The sequence below is a fragment of the Anomalospiza imberbis genome, chromosome 18 (assembly GCF_031753505.1).
Source record: "Anomalospiza imberbis isolate Cuckoo-Finch-1a 21T00152 chromosome 18, ASM3175350v1, whole genome shotgun sequence".
In the NCBI taxonomy this organism is placed as follows: Eukaryota; Metazoa; Chordata; class Aves; order Passeriformes; family Viduidae; genus Anomalospiza; species Anomalospiza imberbis.
The window spans coordinates 6,397,036-6,424,665 of NC_089698.1; the positions used below are offsets into that span (position 1 = coordinate 6,397,036).

The following is a 27,630-nucleotide window of genomic DNA, read 5'->3' on the forward strand; positions in this document are numbered from 1 at the left end:
CATCCTGTATGCCAAATCTTGTTCACCCATCAGAAAGTCATTGAACATCAGACATTTTATTAACCAATGCAAATGCAGACGGCCAGGGAGAGGTAGATAGGGAACATCCTGCTCGCCAATAAAGCACATACACACAAATCACCATGGTTCACTTCCCAAAATAATCACACAGGCTCAAACACACAGCTGTGATGGATGGCAAATTTCCAAGTCTTAATGCATCAGAAAGCAGAACCGTTGTTTGAAGTGGTCATCTCTTGAGGGGAAGAGAAAAGTCAGGGGAAAGCTTGTGAGAAACCTGCAAGCACAGGGCCATCCCCAGGAACGGCCTGGTGGTGCCTGCAGGAAGGTCACCGGCCATGGTGACAGTGGCCTCCTCCATCTGCTGCTCCCTGGGCAGAGCCTCCAAAGCAGGTCCAGCTCCCACAAGGAGACAAAGGGATGTCAGAGAGCAACACCCCAGCTCCTGCTCCCCGCTCTTGGCAGGAAAAATGGGGCACTTGGGGTCTGGGGGCACAGCCTCTTGTGGGACGGACCATCTTCATCTCCACAGCCCCCAGAGCTCCGAGGAGCAGCCACCAGGACAGCTGCCTGCCCTGCCTGCCCCCAGACCAGCCCTGGCACTGGGTCACATAGCAACAGCTCACAAATGGAGCTGACGAAACCACTTACCAAAACAATCTATTACACTGAGCCTCTTCCTTCTCCTCATTCTTAATTGGGCTTTATTTCTTGTTCGGTGTTTTCTGAGCAGTTAAACGAGTTGACAGACCTTTTGTCTCTGGAATGAAAATGAGATTTTGACTGCAATATGCATGGCAATGAGCTGAGTGTGTGAGGGCATCTCCATCATGTGTCTTTCAGGGAAGAGACATTTGGAAGAGGGGGGAGAAAAGGGAAACCTGTCCAAGACCTATTGGAAACCGAAGGTTCAGAGGTGTTCTGTGTAGGTGCAATGGTGTAGATATTTGGATTTCTTCTGCTGCACAGGCTGAGAGAGCAGGAGGGGTGTGAAGAGGAGCAGCCCTGGGGCACTGCAGGCATCCTTCATCCAGGGCAGGGAAGCACTTGCTGCTGCACAGAGGCCAGCAGAGACACAGCACAAGGCTCTGATGGTCAGCATGGATCCACAATTGACAGTTACAACAAATGAAATTGAGCAGCTAAACTCAGAGGGTTGTGATAACAGCCCCGAGCCCAGCAGTGCTGCAAAGGCAGGAGGAACCAAAGCTCGTGCATAATGCATGAGGGGGAAGCCCAGGGCACTGACAGCAAGGGCTAAATGCAGCTTACAGAGAGGCGGAAGGCAAAGATCTCATTGGATTCAGTAAGATCCGAGTCCTAATGAGGAGATAGGGCAGCTCATTCTCATCACACCATCCTGCACTCCATCTTCCCTGAGGACACCCCAGATCCTGCTCCTCTGGCTCACCTAAGGGCAGAGATCTTCTGGCAGGAGGGCTGTAAGCCTGAACACAAACCCTCCCCGGTACTTCTGTGCTCTCCTGCTCATTTCATCATGCAAGAGAATCTCTCTGTTTGCCACACACAGCCATCAGTACCTGTGAGTGATCGAGATGGAGGCTCCTCATGGTTTTCCCAGGGCCATGCAGAAATTCTATGGCAAAGCACAGCTCCAGGCACTGAATTAATAATGGAGCATCCTCCCTGCAGCTTTTGGGAAACTTTAGGTGTTGGCTTCCTGCATGGGTTCCTGGCTCAAAGGTAAATGTGATAAATAAGAAAAACAAAGCTTTGCATTCCCAGAAATCCCCTGCTAAGGTGGATTTGGAATCTTTATTACCACCTCAAAAGTGCTGTTTAAAGTGGTATCTTTTGGGGAAAAAAATCCCCAAAGTGGCCATAAAAACTGATAAATGATCACTGGGAAGCAACAAAAGAAGAAACTCAATCCTTTTCCCTTTCTGCTTATCTTTTCTATGCATGTTTTCCATAGCATATTCAACACAAGAAATGGCACCTATTTAGCACTATTGATCCAGCTTACTTCAGTAACAAACCACATTAAGTTAAAATCAATACCAGCCACTCTTAAACTGATTTAGGAGTGTCCACACAAAGGGGCTCACACCAGTTTAGACAGATTTGCTTTGTAACCAATTTAGTTAAAACATACAATCCAGGAACTGATCTGTGCTGTGAACAGCTGGGAGGCATTAATTCCTGGGGTTCAAAGGCATCAATTCCCAAGTGTCATCAATGGCTCTCAAAGGACAGGATACAGAAAGTGTCATTGACAAACATCCATCTTTCTTGGCAAAACATACAGGTCTCCCTCACTCCAAAAGCCAAAGAGATGGGGGAAACCCAAAGAAAACCAAATTAACCTCAGAGTTCATTTTATTTCTACAGCTCCAACTTTGCATTTAAAAAAAGAAAAGGCAAACTGAAGCCGCAGGAGACAAACAGCTCAGAAAGCTGTGTTTTATTTCTCCCCCTGGAATATTTACTCCACAAGACACATGCACTGCAGATCACTGTGCCCACTGTAAATCCAGCAGCACTGGACTTTGCAGCTCAGGTTGCAGCAGCAGCCAAGTGACCAAGGTTAGGGAATGCAGCACGAGGAAGGGTCTGACAGTGCTGTTTATCACAGCAACCTCCTGCTGGTTGAGCACCCGAGGGTCTGTACGTGGGGCTGAGGGGAGCCCAGCACAGATTTCATCACACACCATGACATCACGGCAGCGCCGAGCAGGCTGTAAATCTCAACACAACAGAGGGATCTTACTTCAGAGGAGATGAGGCTTTAGTGTTTAGTCAAGGGCAAACACAAGGGTCTCCATCAGATGTGATGCCAGGGAAAGGCTCCAAGAAAACTTTTGGTGTTACCCATCCTGGCCAAGGGGAGGGAGGCCAGGCCCTGGGAGGTCCTGCCACCCCTGTGCCTCAGCACCCAAAAAGTTGACACATCATAGAGAAATCAGTAAAGACTATCTTAGGCTAGAGCTTCCGAGGGAAACTATCAAAAGTTTGCTCAGGACTTGGGGATTCTTGGAGCAAACAGCTTTAGGCAGGAACAGTTCTGGTTCATCTATAGCAAAGGAGAGAAGAGGAAGTCAGGCTACTCATCCCATGCTTTTTTGCCCACAATATCATAAAATTATTTCCTTTAGAGCTCTTTTACACCTTGAAGAAAAATGTGGAAAAGCATCAGGTCAGTGATGCTTGTTTGGTTTAAAGCCAGATCTTTAGGTTTCAGCTGTCCCTGTGTTTGTGGTGGTTACAGCCACGGGATGATCACAGAGCACCCGCACAAGGCTGTCAGATCAGCAGAGGTAATAACCCTCAGAGCCCTTCAGGAGCCACACACCTCCAGTCTCTAAACCCTGTTCATTTATTTCTCCTTTCTCCCCACTCCTTCCCTGCAGCTGCAGGCACCATTTCCCATGCCTGTTCATTACCTTGGGAGATCAGCATCAGCCAACCCACTAAAAGCCTTCCAAAAGGCAGGAAACACCACACTTCATTGCTGCTTATCCACCTACAAAATGTGCATGTTCAGGCATCTTCTCACCTCAGCTGCTTTTAAACCTGCCACTCAGAAGTGGTTTGGGGCTTCAGTTTCAGGCTGTAACTCTGCTTTGTGATTTTCTGGATACCTGGAAGAGATTTTTAAATGGTTTTCCCTGCTGTTACCAGGTAATAATTTGTTTCACAGAAAGAGTCAAGAATTATACTTATGTTGCCGAATTAAACACAGGAATGTTTTGGAAGTAGAAATAAACCTTTTTGGGTTTTATTATTTATTTTGCTTTAAAGCCTCAGGTGCTAAAAATTAGCCTCCACTGTTCCATAAAGATACAAGGAATGGATTTTTTTCCCAGAGTAAATAAAATAGGTAAAGAAAAAAAAAATCACTTTCCACATATTGCTGCTGGGTGTAGAGCATTCCTAAAGAGGGACAAATCCTGCCGAGATGTCCTGCCTGGGGTCTCCAAGGGCAACAGGCACTCGGATCCCAGAGCCAAGCAGGGTTTGGTGCTGGCATCCCAAGCTCCTGGGCAAGGGGTCAGGTCTGTGACATGATGATATCTCCACATTAACTGCTCCAGCCACACCGAGCACCAAATCCCATCCTCACACTGGAATCAAGCACCTCTGGGAGCTGCCAGTGCCTTTGCCCAGCGGCGCACTGAAACCCTTATTTAGCTGACAGAACACAACCCCCCTCACTCCAGAGACCACAGCTGGAGCTGGGAGGACTGGCATCTCTCATCAGGCTTAGTGCTGCACTGCAAGGCAGAGCCAGGGCTCCGTGATGACAAACGGCGATCAAGGACACCGAGCACGTGGCCGCGATTGCTATCAGGGCCTTATTGGCAGGGAAAAGCAGCATGCAGCTCACATGGCCATTTAAGGCCTTCTCTGATGCAGAGAAGGAGAGAAGAACCCTTCTGTGGGTGCTCCACTGCAGGGCAACGTGAATTAAAATGCTTCCTGTGGTGAGCAAGTACTTTCCAAATCACCAGATCTAAAGAGAAAATCGAGACCCTTATGGGCACAAAGCCCACGCTCGCAGAAGCTTCTGCTGAGGATGCTGAGGAGGATCCTCACTGCCAAATGCTAATGCCAACTGCACTGGTGGTGGTGAGAGAGTGACATTTGGTCTGATCTCTTTCTTTTGAGCACGTACACACATTTTACAGTGCCAAGGGCACTTTGCAACAGGAGGACTTAAAACCCAGTTGCAAAATATGCTGTAAGCAGTGATAAGAAATTAATCTATTTTCACTGTCTAACCTAATGTGTGTGGCAAGGCTCCCACCACTCTGCTGGACCCATTCTGAGCTAATCTGAGAGAGCCCAATAAGCTCTGCCCAGGTCACTCTGTTTCTGTTTTCATCAGAGCCACAACAGGAGCTGGAATGGGAAAAATCTGCAGTGCTTCAAAAAAATCACCTCCAAGCCCAGCATCTGAACCCCTCACCACAATTTTTGATATATACAGCCAGTCCTTAATTCAGTTTCATTCACAGAAAATGCTACAAGCCAAGTTGGTTTTGCATGATTCCAGAGAAAAATAAAAGTATTTTGGGGTTTGTGGCTTCAAAGGAAGCATGAAGTGCCTATTGACCACATCCTCCCAGTCATTCCTGCTAGGAGTTAAATTCACATGACACTCCTGGCAGTGCCCTTACAGCAAGGTCTCACCCAAGGGCTCAGCTTGCTCAGGGTGCTGTGGGGGCTGGTGTTCCCCTCTCTGCTGTGTCCTGTCCCACATTACCAGTGCTCCCCAAGGCATCCCTCCGGCACAGCCCGTGGAACTGCACTCACCTCTGGCCAGCCAGGCAGGAAGAAGTTGAAGCCAAAGACTCAGAGAAGAATGGTGGTCAGGTTAAGGCACAGAGGGACTTCCTGTCCTCATTTTTGGTGTGATTCAGGCTGATGGTGCAGCAGAGGCCACAGGACAGGCAGAGGTTGTGTTTGTAGCCACAATCCCCCTTCCCACCATCCTGTCTTGTCTCCAGCCTGCACTTACTCCCTCCACCTGCTGAGCATTCTCAGAGACACAAAAGCTCCCACCTGACTACAAATTCACTCTGCACAAGAGGCCGGCAGCCTTGCTCCTCTCCCCACACGTGTGTCCCACGCAGGGACACCAAGGAGCCTCTGTTAGTGCGAGCTGCCACACGCACAGGTCTGACCCAGCAGGGCTGCAGGGATGTCTCCCACCTCTCCCCTGCTCTGGGGGCATTCCCAGCCCAGGGAACAGGGACAAGCCCAGGTCCCTGCACCGGCACATCAGCCCCTGTGCACAGGCAGCTCAGGCCAGGCCCTGGGAGAGAGGGACAGGAGCCACCCAGCCCTCCTTTCTGTCCGGGCACATGGCTGTGGCCACGAGCAGTGGTCAGCTCGAGGGCACCTGGCTCTGTTTGCAGCACTGCCATTGATTCAGCATGCTCAGAGATTAAGAAAGCAGCTTTACCACATCCTGGCAGTATAAGGAATTTTTAAAAAATAAATAAAAATAAAAATGAAAAAGCCATTTCCTAAGGTTTATTTAATCAGGATTTGCAAAGCACTGAGAGATATTCAGGCACCCTTAAGTGCAGACTAACATCTCCAATCAGCAAGTGTCAAGATGTACAGAGCTGCCTATAGACATGAAGAGGCACTCAGCCCACAAAAGCCCCCCTGTTCCCCTGCTTCTGGATAATCTCTGTGAGCCTGGGGCTGGATTTACCAGGAGATGTGATGCCTCCAGATGAATGTATGGGATTTGAATGCACGTGGGATGGGGCTTCAGCTGGGTGACAGCAACAGCATCAGGCCACCATGGTCCAGGGGCATCTTTGGGTTCTCCAGCTGCTTTGGCTGCAGAAACAAAGCACTTTACCTTTGAGACAGAGCACCAGGGGAACCAGAGCATCTCCAGCCACCCTACCTCAAGACTAAATCACATCTTTTTTTCCTTACCTTCAAAGCAATAAACGCAAGAAAGGATTTATTGCTTTTTAACAAGTGCCACAGAACATGCATTTCATTAATTTACACGGGAGCTGGGGGGGAGGCGAAGCCAGTTCAATAAATTCTCCCAGACTATTGCTTTGAAACAAACAACTCTGCACATCCAGCCTGTGGATGTCACAGCAGAGGCTTTTATCCAGATGAGCTATGTGTTCAACAGGGTGACTAAAATGCTTCAAGAAAATGAAAAAAAAAAAAAAAAAAAAAAAAAAAAAAAAAACAAAAAACAAAACAACAACCAAGAAGAAACCCAAAGAGGGTGGAGACAACAGACCCACTCTACAAAAGGCAACGTATCACTGACATGTTGTTTGAACTCCCAGTGGTGTATTAAAAAAATAAAAATAACCCCCCTCTGAACCACAGCTGCATCCTTAGCTCTCACTGCTGTGTTGTTTTAGCTCGGAGGGAAAAACGACATTGCTAATGCCTTTTTCTTCTCTCTTCCACCCCACCCAGAGAGGAAAACACGTTTGTTTTTCTTGCAGTGTTTACCGTGTGGATGGTGCAGCTCCACTCCCTTCAGACTGGGGAGAAGGGGAAGAGTGTTTGGAGAGGGGTGGCTTCAGGGTGGGATCCTTCCCATCTGATTTAGTGGCCAGGCCAGAGCAAATAAAAGGGATAGTCTTTCCCCCACCCCGAGCACAGCAGGGCTGCAGATGTGAACAGTGAATACAAAATCCCGCCTGAGCCCACAGCATTTCTTTGACAATAGAAAATAAATAGCTCCATATTTGTTTATTTAGTTAACTTCACTTCTGAGGGATTCATTTTGTGCTACTGAAGAGGAGGAAATAGGGATGAGATGAGGCTGGCTGGGCGGCCCTGCAGACCCTGCTGCTGCTGACACCAGTCCTTGCCACAAAGCCTGATGCTCTCCTGACTGTGCCACCCCAGGGAAATCCACAGGGATGTGGTGCCAACCCTTTGCTGAGCTGCCTCAAGGTCACCAAACATCCCAGGAGTGATGTCTCACAGTGCCAAATGCCCCAGGCCCAGGGCAGGTGGTGCTGCTTGGCCAGCCAGGCACTCACAGGGGACCCAAAATGTCCAGGGGTTCATCCCAGCTTTGCCCTGTTTGTGACCAAGGACCACCACTCCAGCTGTCACCCCTGCACAGCTACACAGGGTCAGCAACACAGAACCAAACTGTGGGTGGCGGGGGAGAACCTTCCATCTGTTACCTGATGCCAGGGGCACCCCAACACTTGTGCTGTTTCCTGCACATCACCAGTGCAGGGAGGGAACAGGAGCACCTTTGCCCCTGGGAAGGGTGGGCTGGGATGGGATGAAGCCAGGGTGGGACAGGGAGTGGGATGGGAACCTCCAGACATCACGAGGGGATTCCTCCTTTCCCCACACAAACAGCTGCACGAGGTCAGAAATGGGCACAGGTTGGCTGAGGGAGCAGAGGCAGGAGGATGGAGCAGTGAAACATCAATCAAAGTTACCTGGTGGTTCTGCAACAGAGTCAGGACAAGAAGTATTTTCTGCTGGCACCTGCTGCACTGCTGGTTTCCATTAGATTATGGCATAAGGATTGGCATTTAGTTGCACAAGCTCCAGGCATCCCAGTTTCCATTTTACCTTTCCATCTCGTATCACCTTTCTCTTACAAAAGCAAACCAGAGGCAGACAGATACCAGTGTGTGCAAGCTCATCGTTACCCTCACCCTCCTGAAGAACATATCAAACAATCTGACACCAGCAGCTCAAGCACACACTGTTCTCTCCCCACGCTGCTCTCAATGCTATTTATCAGGCACAAACCTTTCACTTGCACACCTGTTTCTGAGTTCCAAATCAAAAGCATCCTCTTTCCTTAAAAAAACTTCCCAAATGAGCCAAGTAAGCAAACCAAAAAGTCACGGTGCAGGCCCTGCTCCTGAGATGGGGAAGAACAGACAGATCCAAGGGTGCTCCAGGCTTCTTTCAGGAGTAGGGCTCAAGCAGCAGAAATTCACCGTCAGGTTCAGTAAGGTACCTGGGGGTCAGGAGGAGCAGCAGGGCAGCACTGGGGGACCATCCTCAATTACCCCTGTCAGGGAAACACTGACCTGCTGGGGAGGAGCCTTCCTCCAGAGCCTCATGGAATGCCCACTGGCATTTCAAATGGGCCCTCTGCTCCTCTGGGAGCTGGCTGTGTGTCCTCCAACCCAACACACCCCATTCCATGGGTTTTTAACACCACTACCACAAATTAACTCAACGTGGACATACGCTCCTGGGATATCCCGTTTTCATTCAGGCTCTGTGCCTCTTCCCCAAGGCCTGCAGAGCTCCTGGGCACTGGCAGCCACTGTCCCCTGCCATCTCTAAAGGCAAATATTGAAGGTAAGGCTTGCAGGTGTTCATTTAAACAACTGGCAAATACATCACCCTTATCAGAAAATGTTCTGTTTGATCTGCTTTGCCATCAGATAAGAGTAAAAGCAGAGGGTTTTGTTTAAAAATGTACATTTTTTCCCCAATAATTACTGTTTAAATTTTTCTTTTTATTTTCAGATAATTTCCAGACTTGTTCTTAAAAATCTTCCCTCAAATACCAAAATTTCTGCCGTGCTCATTGCTACACCTTCTCAGCACCTCACAAATCTCAATTAACCTCAGCCAGCCTGGGAGGTAAAGGTATATTAATAATCCCGTCTCAGATATGGAGAGACCAAAGCTGTTAGCAAATGAGGCCAACACTTCTCACCAAGTGCCAGGGACTGACACTGCTTGATTTGGGGAGCACGGAGGTAGAGTAGGAGCTTCAGGGCTCTGCACCTTCCCAGCAGCATGTCCAGAGCACACAACACAGGGAACTGGCTCTGGGAGCTGGTGGCAGAGCCAGTTCAACTGGAATTATTCTGCTAATTACATTTCAGCACCCTCACTGAAACATTTCTTTCTGCTCCACAAGATGCAACACCGAAACCACTAAATCAGTTTTTTCCCAGAGGATTACAGATTTTAAAACCCACACTGCTGCACTTCAACCCTAAACTCAGTTGATTCCTTTTCCCCCCATCTTTTCCCATGCTCTGGAATGGATCCCATCACCACTCCCTCATAACTTTTACTGGGCTGATCTACGCAGAATCTCCAAGATAACAAAGTGCTGCTATCCCAATTTCACAAGGCAGGAGGGGAGCACAGACAAATTCATTTGGTTAGCTGCTATCACAAACATCTACAGCACAGCCAGGGGAGGGACACCCCAAGTCAGAAGCTCAACTTGACATCTGTTCTATAATTCCTCTGAGATATCAGCCGGGATTTGACCTTGTAGCTACTTGAGCAGAGATAGGGAGCTCTAACACAATCTTCAGAGAGACAATATTACATGGCTGCTTCCTATATCACACAAAGATAACACTGGTATGTTTTTAAATCATGTGTTATAAAAGAAGGCAATGAGAGATTAAGGCTACTGATATTTTCCTGACAGAAATTTTCAGTCTCTTCACAGCAGCTTTGTCACAGAGTTTAGGGCTCTGAGAATTACAGTTACTCTGCTTTATTCCCCCTGGACCCTCTCTAAAGGCAATTTCCCAGGTTATAAAGCTACTGGAATGTAACACACATTACCTGACTCCTGTCTTCTGAGGGCACCAGCCCATGAAGCACTACAGCAGGCAATCTCCAAAGCCTTGTCCACGAGCAAGAAAGCCTGGTGGGTGACAGCCTGCAGGTGACACCCACCAGTTCTTGTGGACACACACCTGAATAAAGTATCACCACACCACAAAGCCCCCACCTAGAAACCAGGATAACAGCTTCTTACGCCAGTTTAACCAGGAGTTACCCAGCTCTGCTTCCACCAACCACAGCCTCGCAACCTTCCTCTCCTCATTTGTTACAAATGAGATACATCCCAGCCAATTAGCTAATAATTAAACCTGACTGCCCGGGCTCAGAAGCTTTTAGGGCACCAGTTCCCAAGCCTAAGCCTCCTCCCAGCCACTTTCACACAGGTTTGAGCTCAGGATACATCTGTGTGTCTCAGGGCTCTGGCGTGATTCTTGGCACAGGGGCTGTGATGAGCCCAGGCCAGCCTTGGTCACTGCTCTCCCTTTATCTCTCCTTGCTGCAATAAACACCAATGCAAGGACCCGGAGTTCTTGGTCCCCTGCCAAAGTCCCTTCCTCTCTGCAAATAGCCCGGAAGAGGGTTTGTGAGAGCAGCCTTTGCAGTGCCTTTTTCCCTTTGCTTTGCAGGCACTCCCCTCTCGCAGGGTGTGAGGTTTCCCTCACCTGCTTATTGGACATGCTACATGCCTTCTGTCTGCTAGAGATTATTCTGCCAGCCAGGAAACCGTGTGGGACTGGTGGTGAGACCCAAACTGAAAACTAAACTCGGGACAAAAGCACTGAGAGCCTGCAAACCTGCTCAGATTAACAGCAGGTGACAAAGAGGCTTTCACAGGCAGGACAGCAGCACATGCTCTGCCCTCCCTAAGCTGTCACTGCAAAATGAAATTGCTGATCTCAAGTGCCAAGGGAAAAAAAAAGACAAAGAACTTGATCCAAAGAGCAAATCTCACCCAAACTAGCCTTCAGATGGGGCAGCAATGGAGAGAAGTTGAGCTTCTGCTCCCCATTCTCCCTCTGCCCCAGGGATACTCATTTTTATTTCCCCCCTGGAGTAACAAGTGGACTCATCCTGACTTAGATTCATTGCTTATGGAAGAAAATAGGCATTTCCTATCATATTTTCCTCTAGCACTTGGGTGGGACAGCAGCAGGCTGATGAGTTTTGGCAGCAGCAGGGAGCTGGGGAGTTGGTGGGAGCTCAGCCCAGCACTTGCTCGGGGTGGGACGGGAAATTCACTGTGGATGTCGGTCAGCAAGATGTGACTGCCTCGAGTTAAAAGCAGAAGCATTTTAATAAGAAATATGCCTCTGAGTCACGATGCTCCAGGGACCAGTGGTGTACTGTCTTACCCACCAGCCTCACTCAGGGACTTTTTTAAGGTCAGAATCTGGGCTGAAAATTGCTCAGCTGTGAAGAGAATAAACACTTGGTCATGTTTGCTCACTCGAGCTAAAGGTGAGTCACCTGTAATAACTTTCAGAGGGAAAATTATATGAGTAATACTTTGAGAACAAGGTATGAAAAATACCAAGAGGGAGCCTTGTGATGTATTTAATAATCATGACCCCTTGCTGAATCATGATCCTCTCAAAGAACCATTCCCTCACTCCGCATCATTTGATTGCATGGCTCTGGAGCGTGCTAACCCTAAAACATTCTGCAAATACATTTGTGTCACTCAGCTCTATCTGTGTTTAGAGAGTGCCTTGGAGAACACATTAAACACTTCAGCTGCTAAAGCGAGTGTCAGCGCCGTCCCAAGAGCCTCTGAAGTAAATGATGTCGTTAAGCACATCGTGGGAATAGTCATATTAATCTCCCAGCTCTGAGCAAACCTGCCTTTGCACCAGAGCCACGGGGGTCAGAGTGGGTGTGCTGGCACATTTTCAGCAGCTCCCAGCTGCTGGTACCGGCAGCAGGACAAGCTGTGTGAGGCCCGACCCTGCTGCTGGCTCCTGTGGAGCTGGAAATGGAGGAGCAGGTGGGAGATTCTGGCCAGGGGTCCCCACAGCCAGTGTTTGCCTCGGCACCTGGCAGCATCTCCTCAGCCCTACTGGGCTCCTGCTCCCAGCCCAGTGAAGGCAGTGGGGCACACCAGCCTCGAGGGATGAGCATCCACCCCTCAAGATAGCCTTGGATCAGGGGACCAGAGCCAGGGAAGTGCCTACTGCTGGGTGTTCAGTGAGGCCAGGGGACCTGGCTGCTCCTTCCAGGCAGCTCTCATGGTGTGCTATGATCTGCTCTTGAAGGCTGGCCAAGTCCCTGGAGAAGCTCAAGCATCAGCCTCGAGTTTCCTGGCAGGTTCCAGGTTTGGATTTACAGCACGCTAAAGCACCGTGGGGGGCTGAGAGAAGGCTGAGCCGTGGGTGCAGTGGTAGCAGAGCATCTCCAGCCCCAAGGGCGGAGCTGCAGGTGCCCCAGAGCACAGAGATGCAGGGATGGGCTGTGCCTGGCAGAGCCTGGTGCTGTGCTCCCAGCCATCAGTTTTCCTGTGCTGTCCTTGCCATGTGCTCAGGACGCATTGCTCACGCTGCCGGGCAGCAGGATCCTGACACGGCTGTAATGTAATTTTGCATGTGTTAATTTCATTTCTTGGCTTTGCTCAGGATCAGCTATTATTCTGCTGAGATCGTAACCAGGAACGGGTGAAGCTGGTTCAGAGAAAACAGCCAAGCCCATGCCTTTCATTTCCTCTCTCCTCCCAACTGCTGTGACCTTTGCCCATTATTAGAACCAAAATTGAAATAAGCTTTTTCTTTCTGAGCTCTGAAATACTCAGCTCTGAGTCAAATTCATGGAACAAGGGAACTGATTCAGACAGCCACAAGCTATTGTTTCAGTTCCACCTTAAAGCAGTTCCAGCTCTGTCAGCTCTTTTCTTTCCTCCTTTTAAAACCCAGCTGGGAAAAGCCCCAGTAAGAGGCCGTCTGACACTGGGGATGGAGGCGCTGGGCTGCTCACAGCTCTTTCCAAAGCAGCAGCACACATCTCCCACGCTGTCCTGCCCAGGCAGGGGCTCCCTGTCACTCAGGGGACAGACCCTGTCCATTGTCACCTTGCTGGAAAACCAGTGCCATGAAATGGCAAATATGGAGTGGGTGGCTCCTGAGGCAGGAGCTGATTCTTTGGAGGGCCTTGGCTTTACTAGATCCCAAAAAAGCCAGCAGCTGGTACTGTATCCCTTGGAGAAAGGAAGAAGCCCCACTTGAAGGACTGCTCTGCATAGTCTCACTCCCACAACACAATAGTGTTATTTCAATAAATAAATCCTCCATCTTTAGCCAGCAGCATGACAAACTCTGCCTGGACATCCCTGCAACCTCCCCCTGGAGGAGGGCTCCCTGCACTGGTGTGAGCATTTCTCCCAGACCCACCCTGTTTCTGAACCACAGGCTTGTACTGGTACAGGCCTCGGTGTAGCTACACCCATGCTCAGTTCCCTGGAGAGGGTAAGCCAAGCCCCTAGGAAAAAGGCTATTATGGGATTCTCTGAGTCACCCTGTGCCTTCTCCAGTTGTACTTAAACCTGATACTGATCCATACTGTTGTTAAAAGCAGAAATTAAGCAGGCAAGTAGCTGGGAAGGCACTTTAAAGACTTCTCCATCAAAGGTGATTTCAAAATATTTTCCAACTCGGCATCCTTTAGCATAAATACACCACCCAGCTTCCCAGGGGCCTTTGGGGTAAGATCAGCGTGGTAAGGAAGCCTCTTCTCTGCCAAAGTCTGATATTTGAGCAGCTCCTACTTGCAAAATAACACAGGCACCTGTTGTTTGTTTTGGCAATTCTGAAATCACAGTGTTCCCATAAACTCCACACACACACACACACGGGTCCTGGGAGAGCCCTCACTCTCAGTGCTGGAGGAGATAGTGTTATTTAAATAAATAAATCCTCAAGGTTTCTGAGTGGTTTAGCCAAGACTGCATGGAAAAATTACTGTGCAACTGTCAAATAGTTGAGATTTAGGCCCAAAGGCCATGAAAGATGTCTGTTCTTGTTTCACTGCAATGAAAGCTTGCCAGCCATGACCACAACTGAGCACAGCTCCTGGTAACAGAAGTGCTTCTTAACAAGGAGAGGTGGGATTTGCTTTTAGAGCACCTTTGCCACCCAGTCCAGTGGAAATCTCACAAGGAATGTGGTAAAAGGTTAAATTCAGATGCAAAGCAGAATTTAAAACCACCGAGAGCTAGAGCAGGTACCCACATGTGTGCAGGCATGAAGATGTGTTGGTGCAGGACCCTGAGCAGGGATGGGCACAGGGATTCTGCACCACAGTGGGGAGGAATGGACAGTGTTTGAAATGAGGTTTGTCCTCTTCCAGAAAAAAACCCAAGCCCATGGATGTTAAAACTGCAGAGCTGTGCATGAAATAACAACCTGTTACCCAGCCTCTTGCCTGAAACATGTTTGTTTTGTACAGTGTTTATGCAGAAAATTTTTTCAGACACCCAAGACAGTTGTGATTACTCACCTTAATGTTCAGCATTTATCCATATCTATCTCATGGTAGTTAACATACACAAGCCAGCCAGGCTTAGCAAATCTTTGCCCTTTCCTACATTATTGATCTGACATTTCCTCTGGAGTATTTCAACTGAGAATTAAATTAACGCCGTATCTATGGACATTACCTAGTTAAAGCAGACCAGCTGCACAGCCTGGCACACCCTTTGTTCAGTCAATCACCATCTTCCTTTTATTAATTCATGAAACCTTGTTGTTATTTCTTAAAAGTGGAAGATGCCATTAGCAATGCTAATGAAAACTACCAGGCTCATTATGGGCAGAGCTCTGCAGACAGCCCTGGAAGAGCTCTCTCCATCCTACAGAGACCTCGCTCTGCCCTTCCCAGGCAATGGGAAGGAGCTGTTTGCTTCCCCTCAGACATGTTCTCGGGAGAAGATATGCCTGCACATTAACTGTGTGGTGACCAGACTAACCTGCTCCACCTGGGGCATCCCCAGGAGTCCCCTGCAATGGTCCCACCTCAGTCCTGGCGCCAAGGAGGAGCCGGCACAGGTAGGAATGGCATCACCCCAGTTCTTTCCCTTCTCTTTTTAAGCTCAAACTAGATTGTTTCCACAGTTAAATATTAAGGTTGTTTCCACTGTTAAATATTCATTTTCCCTTTTGCTTTTATGTCACAGAAACACCACTGAAAGATCAGCAGGAAAAACAAATTACTCAGGAAAGGCTGTTTGGCCTCAGGAAGAGGTGTCCTCAGCATAGGCTCAACTGCCTTCCTGGATTTACAGGGCTTTCTTTGGTATTTAATAAAGATTGCTGCTCTGACACTAAAGAGAAACATCTGCTGCCTTGTGTCTGGCCAGCTTTAACAGCCTTTATTTTTCCTTCTTAAGAGAACAGTTTGGATTGATTAAGACTTCAGCAAAGTATTTTATACTTTGATACATCCCCAGCTTGTTGAAATCTTACCTGAAATCTTAAAAAAATCCAAACAAACCTACCAAAAAAAAAACCAAACAAACAAAAAAACCAACCAAAAAAAAAACAGTATGTGAAATGGAAGTCTGGAGGACATGTGAAGGCCCAGAAACTTCAAAGCAGCACTTTCAAAGCTGAGGACTGGATCTAAAGACTTTTATATTGCTCCAGCCACAAAGAAGGCCTTCAGCTCTGCCCAGGCTGGAGCTTCACCTGCACAAAGCTTTGCTGCAGCTGAGGAGGTCCCAGTTTGTACACACACACAGAAGCCTTGTGAAGACCAAACTGGGCAAAATCCCCAGTTTTGGACTCTGTCTGACCTTCCACCCAGTTGGAGAGCAAAGAATCCCAAAGTTTCATGTTGCTGGATCACTTGGAGATGTGATGGGAGAACCTAAGGATGCTCTAACACTTGCAGAACTGCATCTTCAGACTGGAACAAAACAAATTTTCAGTTTGAAGAGTGATAGTAACACAGAATAAAGAAAACAATTCGGAGGTGGTGCCTTTTATCACATACAAAGCTCTGAACAGGAACCAGTGCAGTCTTGTTGACTCCAAGCATAGAATACCTCTAGGTAAATAAAAATACTTCTGCTTCACACATTGCCCTGGGTTATTCCTCCATGGAATACCTCAAAAGAGTTTTTTGCTGTCAGATTTCACTTCCTTCTTTAAAACTCCTCTAGCTTTCATTTGCAGAAAGGAAAGCTGCCAGAGAAGATGATAAATGTTAATGTTGGTAAATGCACTGTGCTGGGTGAAGTTGTGGAGCATTCAGGCAGATGATGGCTCTGTAAAAGCATTTCAGAGGACAGGAGATCAGGCTCAGGGCTGGCTTGATGCTGGGACATGCTCCAGGCTGCTGCTCTGCACCCAGCATGAGCAGGCACAGGGTAAGGGGTTAAGCACATGCAGCCTCTGAGCTGCAGCAAGAGGCCTCCCTCACGCTGAAAACTCATCACTTGAATAGCCCAGCTCAGCAAAAAAGCCTCCATTTCAGAGATAGGGAAATGATGTGCTACGGTCCCTTGCACAGCTTAGCTGATGGGGTTTAGGAATAATGTGCCTTGCTTCTGTTATCAAATATTAAAAAATTCCTTGCTTCTGTGCACCCAATTCGTGTCCATTTGTGTCAGACATGGGGGGTATTTTGTACTGTGGGTAACAAGTACACACTGGGGTTTAAGCTGGGGATACTTCACCTCCCCCTGACCACAGGCACCAGCCAGGGACCACACTCACTCAGCTCCTTTGTATTTTGTTCCCCCTAAGGATGTCCCTGTGTTAGGAGGGACATTTAATTCACTCCCTTCTCCTGTAGTTTAATTGCTGAAATTATATTATAGAACTGGAGAAGGACACGAACCATAGAAACCAAACCCCTGGAAACATCGTGACACCCAACCACAACCCACTCTCTTCACAAAGAAGAAATCACATCAGGTCAGCTTCTGCACAGCCAGTTTATTTAGCTAAGACAAGAGAGTTGCTGGAGCAAATAATTGAGGAATAATATGATAAAACACAGTAACAGCAATAACTGCCTTTACTGATGGGCCTCTGAATGAGACGTGCTCAGTGTGCTGCACGTGCCCCACGTGCTGTCATTTCCTTGCTCTGAACAGATTTGCCGAAGATTTGAGCCCTAATCTGTGCACTGTAACATTATCTCAGCATTTGTATTTGTGTGCTGATCTTCTGTGGTTAGACGTGGGCTTTGGCTCCCGCAGGGCTCCCTGACACACTGTGATCCTGTCTGCTCTAAATAACTGCACACCAGGTTTTACACGGGGGGGAAAAAGGTTTGTTTGGGGTTTTTAAATAGGTTTTTGTTTGTTTTGGTTTGGGTTTTTTAATAGATTTTTGTTGTTGTTGTTGCTTTTTTGGGTTTTTTTTATAAAGCAACAGATTTGTGGTGTCTGACCCCAGTGCTCACCCTGGATTTCAGAACTGCAAAGGCATCCACTGACTTTGGCAAAGGGCCTCATCCAGGTACCCAAAACAAATGACCTGAGCACAGATCCTCAGCTGATGTTAAATCAGTGCTATTCACACTGCATCCCAAGGCAGGATCTCTCTGATCCTCTGTCCACTGAACATGCAAGAAGCCAAGTGAAGACCCCAAACTGTTACCAAGTAATGTTCTTTTTTTTAATGTGCTCAAAACCAAACAGTCCATGTCAGGAGCATTATCCTGAGAAGGAAGAGCACCTGCCACTCCTATGGTCACAGTCTCCCTTTTTCTTTATCTTGGGCTTCTGACTCCTTAATCTGTTGTGGAATGTCATTTAATTAAGCATTTTCAGGGTTCACTCTAGGCCGTGGGATTATGCTGTAAGCAGGCAACGCTGGCCTGAAGTTGTGATAATTAAGGCCACGAAGGACAGCTTGGCACATTGTCTAATCAGGGAGCCAACATAAATATGCCAGAGCTGGTACTAAATATTTCCACGGTAGAAGCATTCAGACTCACTAGATGGGGTTTCCCCTAATCATAAAGGAATAGAGAAATAAGAAAAAAAAAAAGTACTTTTTCCAGTTAAATTAAATTAGAAAGGAAATAAAAGACATTAGAAACATTCTTGACTGAGGAGGGCCTGAAAAGACTTCATTCCAACCTTATTAATTCTATGCTTTTATGAATAAAGGATTAATGAGCACCAGGAAGGGGAGGAGCTGGGCAGTGTAGGGCACTGCTGCCTCTGCACCCCAGCTCTGAGCCAGACCCCAGCCCTGTGAGCTGCCCTGCGAGGCCAGGCTGAAGGGAATTGGTGCAACTGGGCTGACCCGGGGAAGCTGCTGTGGATCCACCCGAAGAGCTGCCAGTGCCACCTGTGCCAGTGCTGCCAGTGCCACCTGTGCCCCTGGTCCCTTGGCACGGAGCAGGGCAGAGTGCTGGCACCAGCTCCACAAACAGTCCCTTCCTCCCCACGCAGGGTGTCACAGCAAGGGGGGCAGCTGGGTCCCACAGCACCCGTCGGGCAGCCTGGGGAAGGAGAGGAATAAATTAGGGAAGGAGAAGAATAAATGAACTGCCCAGGCCCAGTTCCCTCAGGCAGCGCCTCCCTGCAGTGGCTCAGTGCCCAGTGGTGTCCCTGGGAGCCACAGGAGCACTCATGGGTCACGTGAAGGAAAACCACCACCTCCTCCTACACTGCAGGTGCAGAGGTGTTTCTTGTATTCCTGCCTTCACCTCTCACCTTCAGCTCCAGCTGAGTTGTCCACGCTGCTTCCTGGGCATCACCTCTCCTCCTGTCTCCATTCTCTCCCTCCCACTCCAGTTCTGTGCTCACCATCATTGCATTGTGCAGTTTCTGACACATGCCTGTGGAAAAAGACAGACTCCCTCAGGACAAGAGCACCTGCCAAGTTCCCATGCTGGTGAGACCCAGTGGGCACCCAGCACCCAGTGCTGGCACCCATCCCCTCCCAGCCTGGAGTTCCTGCACAGGCAACACCCTCAGGAATTTTCCCCTGTTCCCTGCTCCTCTTATGGATAGGAATTTACACAGCATGATGTTTCTCTTAGTGATAATCTTGTCTGTTTTCCCAGTTTGCTTGGGCTTCTTATGTGCTGGCAGAGGTTTATTTTATCCTTGAACAGGCTCAAACACAGCAGATGGGTACAACCAGTTCAGCTACCTGCTGGAAAGTCTGTATTATGGTTGTACTATGAATGCTCACAGAAGTTTCTTTGAAAATTACCAAGTGTGACACACAGTTTTGGGTTCGAGGGCTCCTATTGTTTCCAGTATTTCCAGGCATGACAAGTTCATATAATACTACAACAATGTTCAGGGCATTACAAAGGAAAAGAGGGAAAGATGCATTCAATCTATACAATGTTATTATGGAAGACTGAAAGGCTGGATTAAAAAAAAAGAAAAAAACAGAGGCCAATGATAAATAGGAAAGAGCTCTATAGTCTAAGCATAACTTCAAGTAATGGTGTTACTGGTTACTGAACTACATTTTACAGGACAGGGAGACACTTGTGTGTCCAGCACTGAGCACGAACGGGGCTCTCTGCGATCCCGTGGATCTCACAGCTGCCATTCACACAAAGGCTTGCAGGAGCCAGGTCATTCTCCTCCTTTCACGTGCACCTGAGTAAAATGCCAAAGAGGCTGGAAAGCAGCCCTGTTCTCCCTTCCTGTGGCCCTGTCCTCCCTTTCTGTGCCCAGCAGGCCCCAGAGCTGACAGCCGGGGCTGCGCGGCGTCGCTTCCCCAGCGCCTCCTCATTAGAAGCCTCTCCTGAAACATGCTCAGTGTCATTTCCATTTAGCATCAGGTGACAGGCATTTCCTTCTGTAACGTTCACTTTAACAGTGGTATTATTACTTTTACTTGAGTGCTTTGATTTAAGCCACGGGAGATGTCACAAATTAGTGTTTACAAAACTTAACACGAGGGGGCTGTCAGTACTTGCTTGAAGACAAGGATTTAGATGGTTGAGACCCCATTGAGGAGGTAGCAGACTAATTGCAGGAGCCAGGGTACAGAAGGATTCTAGACCCAAGTGTCACCTCAAGCAGAAGTGAAATTAATGATGCTCAGAGTGTAGCTCATTGAAATGAAACACCCTCCCCCATTCTGTCGTTTGTTGTCACGTTGTTTTTGCTTGGGTTTTTTACACAGTGCAAAAAGGAATTAAAAGAACAGAGTGACAGAGTCCAGCTCACCTTGGTAACTGCTCTATCCGCTTACAGCATCCTGCCACTGCCCATGAGATACGTGAACACACGCAAACAGTGAGCATCACTCTGCTCCTTACTCATCAGTCAGCACCAGAGTTATGTGCTGCGAGAGAACAGAATCCAAGAGGGCTTGAATAAATAAATTGCCTCGTGATTCAAGGAGGATATACAAATTCTTCTGTGATCCAAGAATTCAGTGATACTGTTAGTTGGGAGACTGTTTTCCAGCAGTTAATTATCCAAGTGGAAGGAATCTATTTTGCATTCAAGAAAGTCTGAAAAATACATGTAATTGCTCTGACTAATAAACAGTCAGGAGAAATAAAAATTGTAAAAGCGTGATATTTAAAATCCTTCAAGTATAGAAGGCATCAGTGTGCAGAGGAATGCAGAGTATCCCTTAGAAACACAGCTCTCCTAAGAGGCCCTTCAGCAAGGCAAGGTATTCCCATGTTCACCATTAATGAACAACAACCTGCCACTAAACACACACCAGCACTAATGAGGAGTTTGATACAAGTGCAGCTTCCTTTGAGAGATGAACACACCACCCCAGAGCCACCAAAGTGGCCGAAGGTCCCATCAGACACCTCCTCTCCAGCCTTTCATCATGATTCATTGCACTGCTCAGTGCAAATCACAAGCTACAAAATTGCGTTATCAGTACAGCTCTTTTTAATCAATTCAAGGTACTGATGTTTAAATATCTCCTGCACTGAAAAGCAATTGCTGTTTAAATCCATTTTTTTTAAAGAAATCATTATAACATTCTCATAATTGCTTATCTCTCAGAAGAAGATAACGCAGGCACAGCTGCTATTTCAAAGGCCATTTTAAACATGTAACTCAAACAGTCACATCTGAAATACAGCAGAGATTCTCTCTAATTCAGGAACCTGTTTATTGCTGACTGCATCGTGTGGCAGGGCCGTGGCCTTAATTACACTCACACCAGAGGTATTTATACACTGTGACTTGCCCAAGGACTTCTTCCTCTGCTGGGCCCCCCTTCAGCAAAACATTTCAAGAGATGCTCGAGATCACACTCAAGTGATTTACTGAGCATCTCTACAGTGGCTTTAGGGAGCTGTTTTCCTCTGGATGATGCTCCCTTTGCTTCCCCCAGCCAGCCAGGCAGAGCACCTCGTGTGCCCCACCAGCCACCTCTGCTCAGGGTGGGTGGGTGGCTTCAAACCTCGGCATTGCCCCACGCTCACCCTTGGAGCCCCAGGCCTGCCTCTCTAATAGAAAACCTCAGGAAAATATCTGTGCGGTAGATAAGGTCACATAATGCTGCTGGGGTCAACAGCCATCTCTATCTGTCTGGATTTTAAAGAGGAAATATGATCTTGCCTTGAAATTGAATATCTCCCTTGTCCACAGGTGAGCGAACGCTTCCAGCTGCCTGTGAAATGGAACGCTGCCTCCCCACCCAGCACAGCCACAGCAGCAAGGCTGCTCCCCTGGGGCAGCTCAAATGCCAGTGGCCAGGGCCAGGACAGCACCACAGATAAGTGCACCAACTCCTGTTATCAGTGGGATATCAGCTCCCACAGGGTTCCCCGGGAGCACCCCTCCCATCCTGCCATCCCCCTTTTTGCTACTTTCCTCGCCCTGTGCAGCCTCCCAGCCCAGCAGGGAGGGGATGATCTCCCAGGACACTGCACCCCTGCATGCAGCAGTGTCCCCAGACAGTGCCCACAGCACATTCCCACTCCCACCCCTGGGAGCAGCTGAATCCCACATCAGCACCCTTTGATGCGGCGCCTGCTCTAGCAAATGCAATCAGAGGCTCTGGGAGAGTGCAATTCCCATTTCAATCAGTGATGAGAGAGCCCAGGAGCCTTCCAGGAGCCAAGATTTCCCACCAGTTCACAAGCAATTCATTGTCCTTCTTCTCCTGAGATGCAGATCTCCAGCTCCACAGTGCACATTCCTCTGGGGTGGAACCCATGACCAAACCCTCTCTGCCATCCTTTCCTGCAAGGAACAGAACTAAACACAGTGCCCCAAGCACCAGGCTTGGGAAGTCCCAAGACATGATGGCCCATCAGGATCATCCATCTTCCATGTAGTACAGGCCTCAGGGCTTCCAAAAATTAATGACAGTGGAAAAACAGAGACATTTCTTAGGAAAATACACATCCTGATGTTATTATTGCTAGTACTGAAGGAGGCACTGGTGCTTGTGTTGTTCCAACAGTTAATTATCTTCACTTTTAAAAATGTGCATCCTTTTTCCCCTGACAGAAAACTATGCCAACAAATTAGTCAAGCTAATCAGTGCCCTGACTCGCTACCTAACATCTAAGAGCAGGAGAAAGAGATGAGATAAAATACATGGGTAATACAGGTTCTAGAAAACTACAGATAAAAATACTCTGGAAACTAGGTTAAATTACCAGAAAGATAAAGCACATTAAAAAACAAGAGGATATGAATCAATAATTTACATTTCAGAACAGTCACTCAGACATTTACGAGAGCATTCAAATACCTGTCTCCCTCATCCCTCTCCAAATCTTGACCCTGACAGTGATCCCCAGCAATTTCCTCAGAACTGAACTAATTTTTACAACCTCCTGCGATTTTGCTAGACAGGAACATGGCAAGTGAATGGAAAGGGAGAAATTATTTGGGGCGTAGGAGGGGATCCAGAATCTCACTTGATTGCAATTGTTGCCACCAACACAGTGTAGGTGATTTCCCACCACTTATAATTTAAACAAATTAATGCAGTTCTGCTGCTAAACATTGTTTTTAAGGACACAGAGCCCCTGATGCTGTTAACACAGCTGGAATGCCAGCTCAGAAATGTCAGCTTTCCTCCCTGCACTGCAAAAGCTCTACTGTTAATTTTGACATCTGGTTTTTAGTGAGATGCATTTCTTGCAGAGCAAATGCACACTGACAAATCCAGGGCCCTCTGTGTATTTTGGTAAATTGCAATCCATTATGAATATATATCTTGCTGTAATTAAATGTTAGCTTTGCAGTTGCAACGCAAGCTGTCCAAGTATCTGGTGGGAACATTTAATAACAATAATATTTTGCTACCTCATTTAAGTATCCCTAATACACTTGCCTGGATGAGATTTTCCCCCGATATATTAACAGCTTAATAGCACACAGGTGAAAGCAACGAGGTGATATTGAGATAAAAAACTGCCCTGGCAGCTTGGAGCCTCTCTGCAGAGGAAGCAGAACATTGACATGTCTGCAGCAGCTCCCACTGGGATCTGGCTGACAGCAAACATCATGGATCAAGACAGTGCTGCGACAATGCACAGCTCAATTACTGCACACTGCTCGCCCCGAGTGTGCTTTGAGGGCCTGGCCCAGGGATCTGGGGGTGGGGATGGGTGCACTGAGCACATCACCCACAGGGAAGGAAGCAGGGCTGGTGAAAAGCCTTCCCTGCACCTGCTTTCCAGCACTGCAAAGAAGGAGTCCTTGCTCTTCGCAGTGATAAACTGCTAATTTTTCTTAATTTAGCCCAAAATATTCTGAAGACAAAATTAGATCCTAATGTGAAGAATTGCACCTGTCCCAGAGGAGAATGGCTGAGGACATAGTCAGGGATGCCAGGGCAGCCTGAGTGCCCGCTGGGGCTCAGGACTGTGCCTCCAAATGCTGCTTCCTGCAGCAGCAGCCACAGCCATGGCAGCCCAAAACTCCAGGCTGCAATTAGGCCTGACCTATTCTGAGATCCAGTTGCTCCAGCTGGCTCAGTTTGACTTGGCCCTGGATGTGTACCCCAGTAAATCACCTCCTGTCAACAGCACAGGCTTCCAAAGGACTCTGAGTCAGTCTGGTGGCACACTGGCTCCCTGCACTCCAGAGGGGCTGGCTGCCTTCTGCTGCCCCAGCCAGGGGGGATCTGGTGGCAGGATTGCTCAGCAATGCTTGGTCTTACAGGATCCCATTGCTCCAGCAGACAGAGTCAGCACTGAGCTGCCCTGCCCGGCTGGGAATGTGTTCCCTGCCTGCCTGGAGCTGCACAGGCAGCGCTCCCAGGCTGAGGGTGCCCAAAATCCCTGGTGACCACCCTGACCCCAGGCTCTGTCAGCACATACAGGAGCTGGTCAAGAGCATGAGGCTGTGGGCTTCAGACCCAGGGGAGAGGTGAGAAAAGCCAGCATTGGTACAGACACACAAACCCAGGAACTCCAAACCCTGCAGTCAGGCACTGCTGGTCTCAGATCTGCACTCACACGGGGCCAGGGAGAGCAGAGCAGAGCCAGGCAGCAGCCTGGGAAGTCCAGCTCATCTGCTGTTCAGTGTCAGAACCTTTCTGAGCAAAGCTAAAAGGAATCGCCCCCCTGGCAGAGCCAGCTCACAGCAGCAGGCTGGAGACACCGCCACCCCCTCCACGTGGCATCACCTTTTTCTGCTGTATTGTAAAGTTAGTTAATTTAGCCCAAAGCTTCAGGAATATCTGACTCTACCTGATATTAAGGATTCTGTCAGAAATAGATTTAAAAGGAGGCAGCAGTTGACTAAATCATGGCAAGTTATGACAAGAAAAAGAGCACAGTGAGGCCTAGACACCAGAAAAAACAGACCAAGGAGCTATTTAGACACAAGCATGATTTTTAATCTCATTATTTTTGCAATAATTGCTCTCTTTCTTAAATTATATAAAACAAAAATAAACTATAGCATCTAGAAAGAAAAGCTCAAGAAGTCATTAGAACTTTTGATGCTGTTTGTAATCAAGAAAAATGAATATATGGTAGCAGGGGGAAGGCAACTCAGCAGCCCAGGTACTACAATTCCTGGGGATTTATGAGCAGCCTTGGTGTGGGGAGAGGGGAGTTTTCCCAAAGCTCTGCATGCAGACTGGATACAGCAGCCACACAGAGCTTTACACGACAGGCAAACAGGCAACAAAGAGAATCACAGGTTCTCATTTCTTCTAAATTGCTCATCATGTCTTGCTCTAGCACATAAAATTTGGAATGTTATCCAACATATATCAAGACTCCAGACAGTAAAATCTAGAAGGAATTAGGAACTGTGTTTTTTCATCTCAAATCAGTACCTTGTCCATCTACTGGAACAGTAACAGATAAAAAACAGTTTGCGCCATCTGCTATTACTGTCAAACTTATTATTGTACTCCTTGGTTGTATTTTATTTTAAAGTGCTGCTTCATAGGAGGGAAGCAAAGCTCACAGTGGAAAGACTTAACTGACATCAGGGATCTGGATCAGACCCCTAGCGAGTGGAAGAGAATTAATATTAACTCCTAACTTTCCTATTTGAGCATGATGTGCCCCCGGGCTTGCTGCTGGTCTTAGCAGAATCACTATCTCCTGTTTAGGCATGACAATATTTGTCAAGTGTAATGCTCATTAGGCTGCTGTGTGGTCAGGCCAGCAGTGGATAAACACTGGGGAAGATCAGGTGGGGACTAAAGGTCTGTGCTTTGTGGTCAATTACAGCCAGCAGCATTAATGATGTCACCATGGAGAGCCACACGGGAGGAGAGAGGGAAGTGCTTCTCCAAGGCTGGTCTTGACAACACACCTTGGCTGCGAGGAGCTGGCAATGAAAAATGTAGTGTGCACTTCCAGCCCCTGCCTAACCCTCTCAGAGATTTATTTCAAGAATAGTCTAGTGGCTTCTTTTTTATAATATCTGAATAAAAGGCAGGCTTTCTAACCTGAAGTGCGTTCTCTTGTATTCTTCAGAATTCACAATGTTGATGATACTTCAACTTGATGTCTAATCAAAGGGAGAAAAAGCAACACAGAAGCTGAAGGAAGTTTAATATCTAAGTCTTTGTTTTGAGCTCTACACTTCTCCCCCCCAAACCCTGCAATTTCCCAGCAATCCCTGACATTTTGACTCTATTTGCTTGGAGAGTTCTTGTCCCAGTTCCTATGCAAACTGGATAAAACCAATATGGTTTCTTAGCCCTCTGCTCTTGAAAAATTACATCTCTTTTTTTTTTTTTCTTTTTCTACTTTTAATAATTATTAAAATGGGGATTTAGATTTGCAACCTCTTAAAAAGGGAAGGATAAAAAAAAATCCACTTTAAAAGCACAAAGATGCAGCAATACTTAAAAATACTCACTAAAGGAAAACTAATAATATGGATCATCATCTTCAACTGGAAACATCCCACTTACTACCACAGGAGAAGGGCCACTCGTCAGCCTCTGCTGCCAACCCATTGCAGGGCAGTGCTTCAGTGAAAGCACCATCAGTGAAAGCAGAAACAACACGAGCTTTTGCAATCCTTACTCAGCTCCCCAAGCCCACTGGAGCACTATAAATACAAAGGAGCAGGAGACAGCAGTAACAGGTCCTGAAATTTGGCATATGCATAACGGACTAGGTAAGCACGGGTACTCCGAGCTAAAAAAAATAACCCAAATTTCCATGGTCCAGCCTTTCCCCCTAAGCAGGAAATTACTTAAGCTCAATTTTAAGCAGGATTTAAAATCATGTATTTAAGCTTAGGACAGGTTGAATGCCTTGCTGAAGGAGGAGTGCTTTGACAAGTCATCATTTGTTTAACCTATGACCATTCATTTCAATTTAATTGGCATCCATCATCCTCACCAATGCAGTGTAACAGAGCACTAATATGGGGGGCCTGGCCATATTCCATTCTTTTAATTGCATTTGTCAGCCTAAACAGAACCCTTCATGTTAGGTTATTTATGTACTTGTCCATGGACAAGCAAGCTAGCATTCAATATTCGATGCGTTCTCTAAAAAAGAAAACCACATTTTCTGTAAGTGAGGTGTAGCTCAGCCAGTAATTCAAACTCTCAGCATCCATGAAATCCTGCAATCCATTTATGCCTGCTTTGTAGAGCTGACGTGTGCTCGGTGGTTTATTTTTCTCTTTTCCTTTCCAGCATGTGCTCTTGTACTTACCAGGGCACTTACAATATTATTTAGGCTGCTGCCTGCAATATTTTCAAGCTACTAGAAGACAGTTTCTTAGACATTTTCATAATGTTTTGAAATGCTGATGAGGATTTAGCATTAAAATTAATGGCAGCCAGCCGTGGTCTTTCAGATGTGAGACTGTGCAGTATTTTCTGGGAAAAAGAGGGGGAGCAGTGGGGAGAAGAATCGAGATATAAATAGCCAGTCTTGCTTTTCTCTAAGCAGGATCCTTTTAATCATGTAAAATAGATTTTAAAGATTAAAGACTCTAGGCTCCTTTCTGCCTTTGCTCATGTTTCGTATCACCAATTTTTTGTATGTAATTTGAATGAAAAAGGACACACATGGTGTTTTCATTTGCATTATCCCAAACTGGAATTTCCCCTTGAAGAACTTAGCCCCATCTCCTTTGCTGCAAGGAGGAAGCCACCATACCTGTGTGGAACAACACAAAACAGGAGGAAAAAAAAAAAAAAAAACCCAACCCAAAAAAAA

General features: G+C 47.3%; 1 long non-coding RNA gene across 8 annotated transcripts in view; it reads right to left on the reverse strand.

The window, feature by feature from the left end:
• Positions 1-10,461, reverse strand: part of LOC137484696 (uncharacterized) — a 39,840-nt gene extending 29,379 nt beyond the window's left edge. For 2 of the 8 annotated variants that reach the window (XR_011004972.1, XR_011004975.1), the window contains exons 1-3: positions 8,080-8,400; positions 3,539-3,623; positions 673-781 (exon numbers count right to left, since the gene is read on the reverse strand). This is a non-coding gene — a long non-coding RNA (uncharacterized lncRNA). Of the gene's footprint in view, positions 1-37; positions 257-672; positions 782-3,538; positions 3,624-8,079; positions 8,420-8,476; positions 8,608-10,065 lie in introns of those variants that run through there. The other 6 variants (XR_011004976.1, XR_011004978.1, XR_011004979.1 and 3 more) reach the window with 6 other exon arrangements.
• Positions 10,462-27,630: the final 17,169 nt, after the last annotated feature.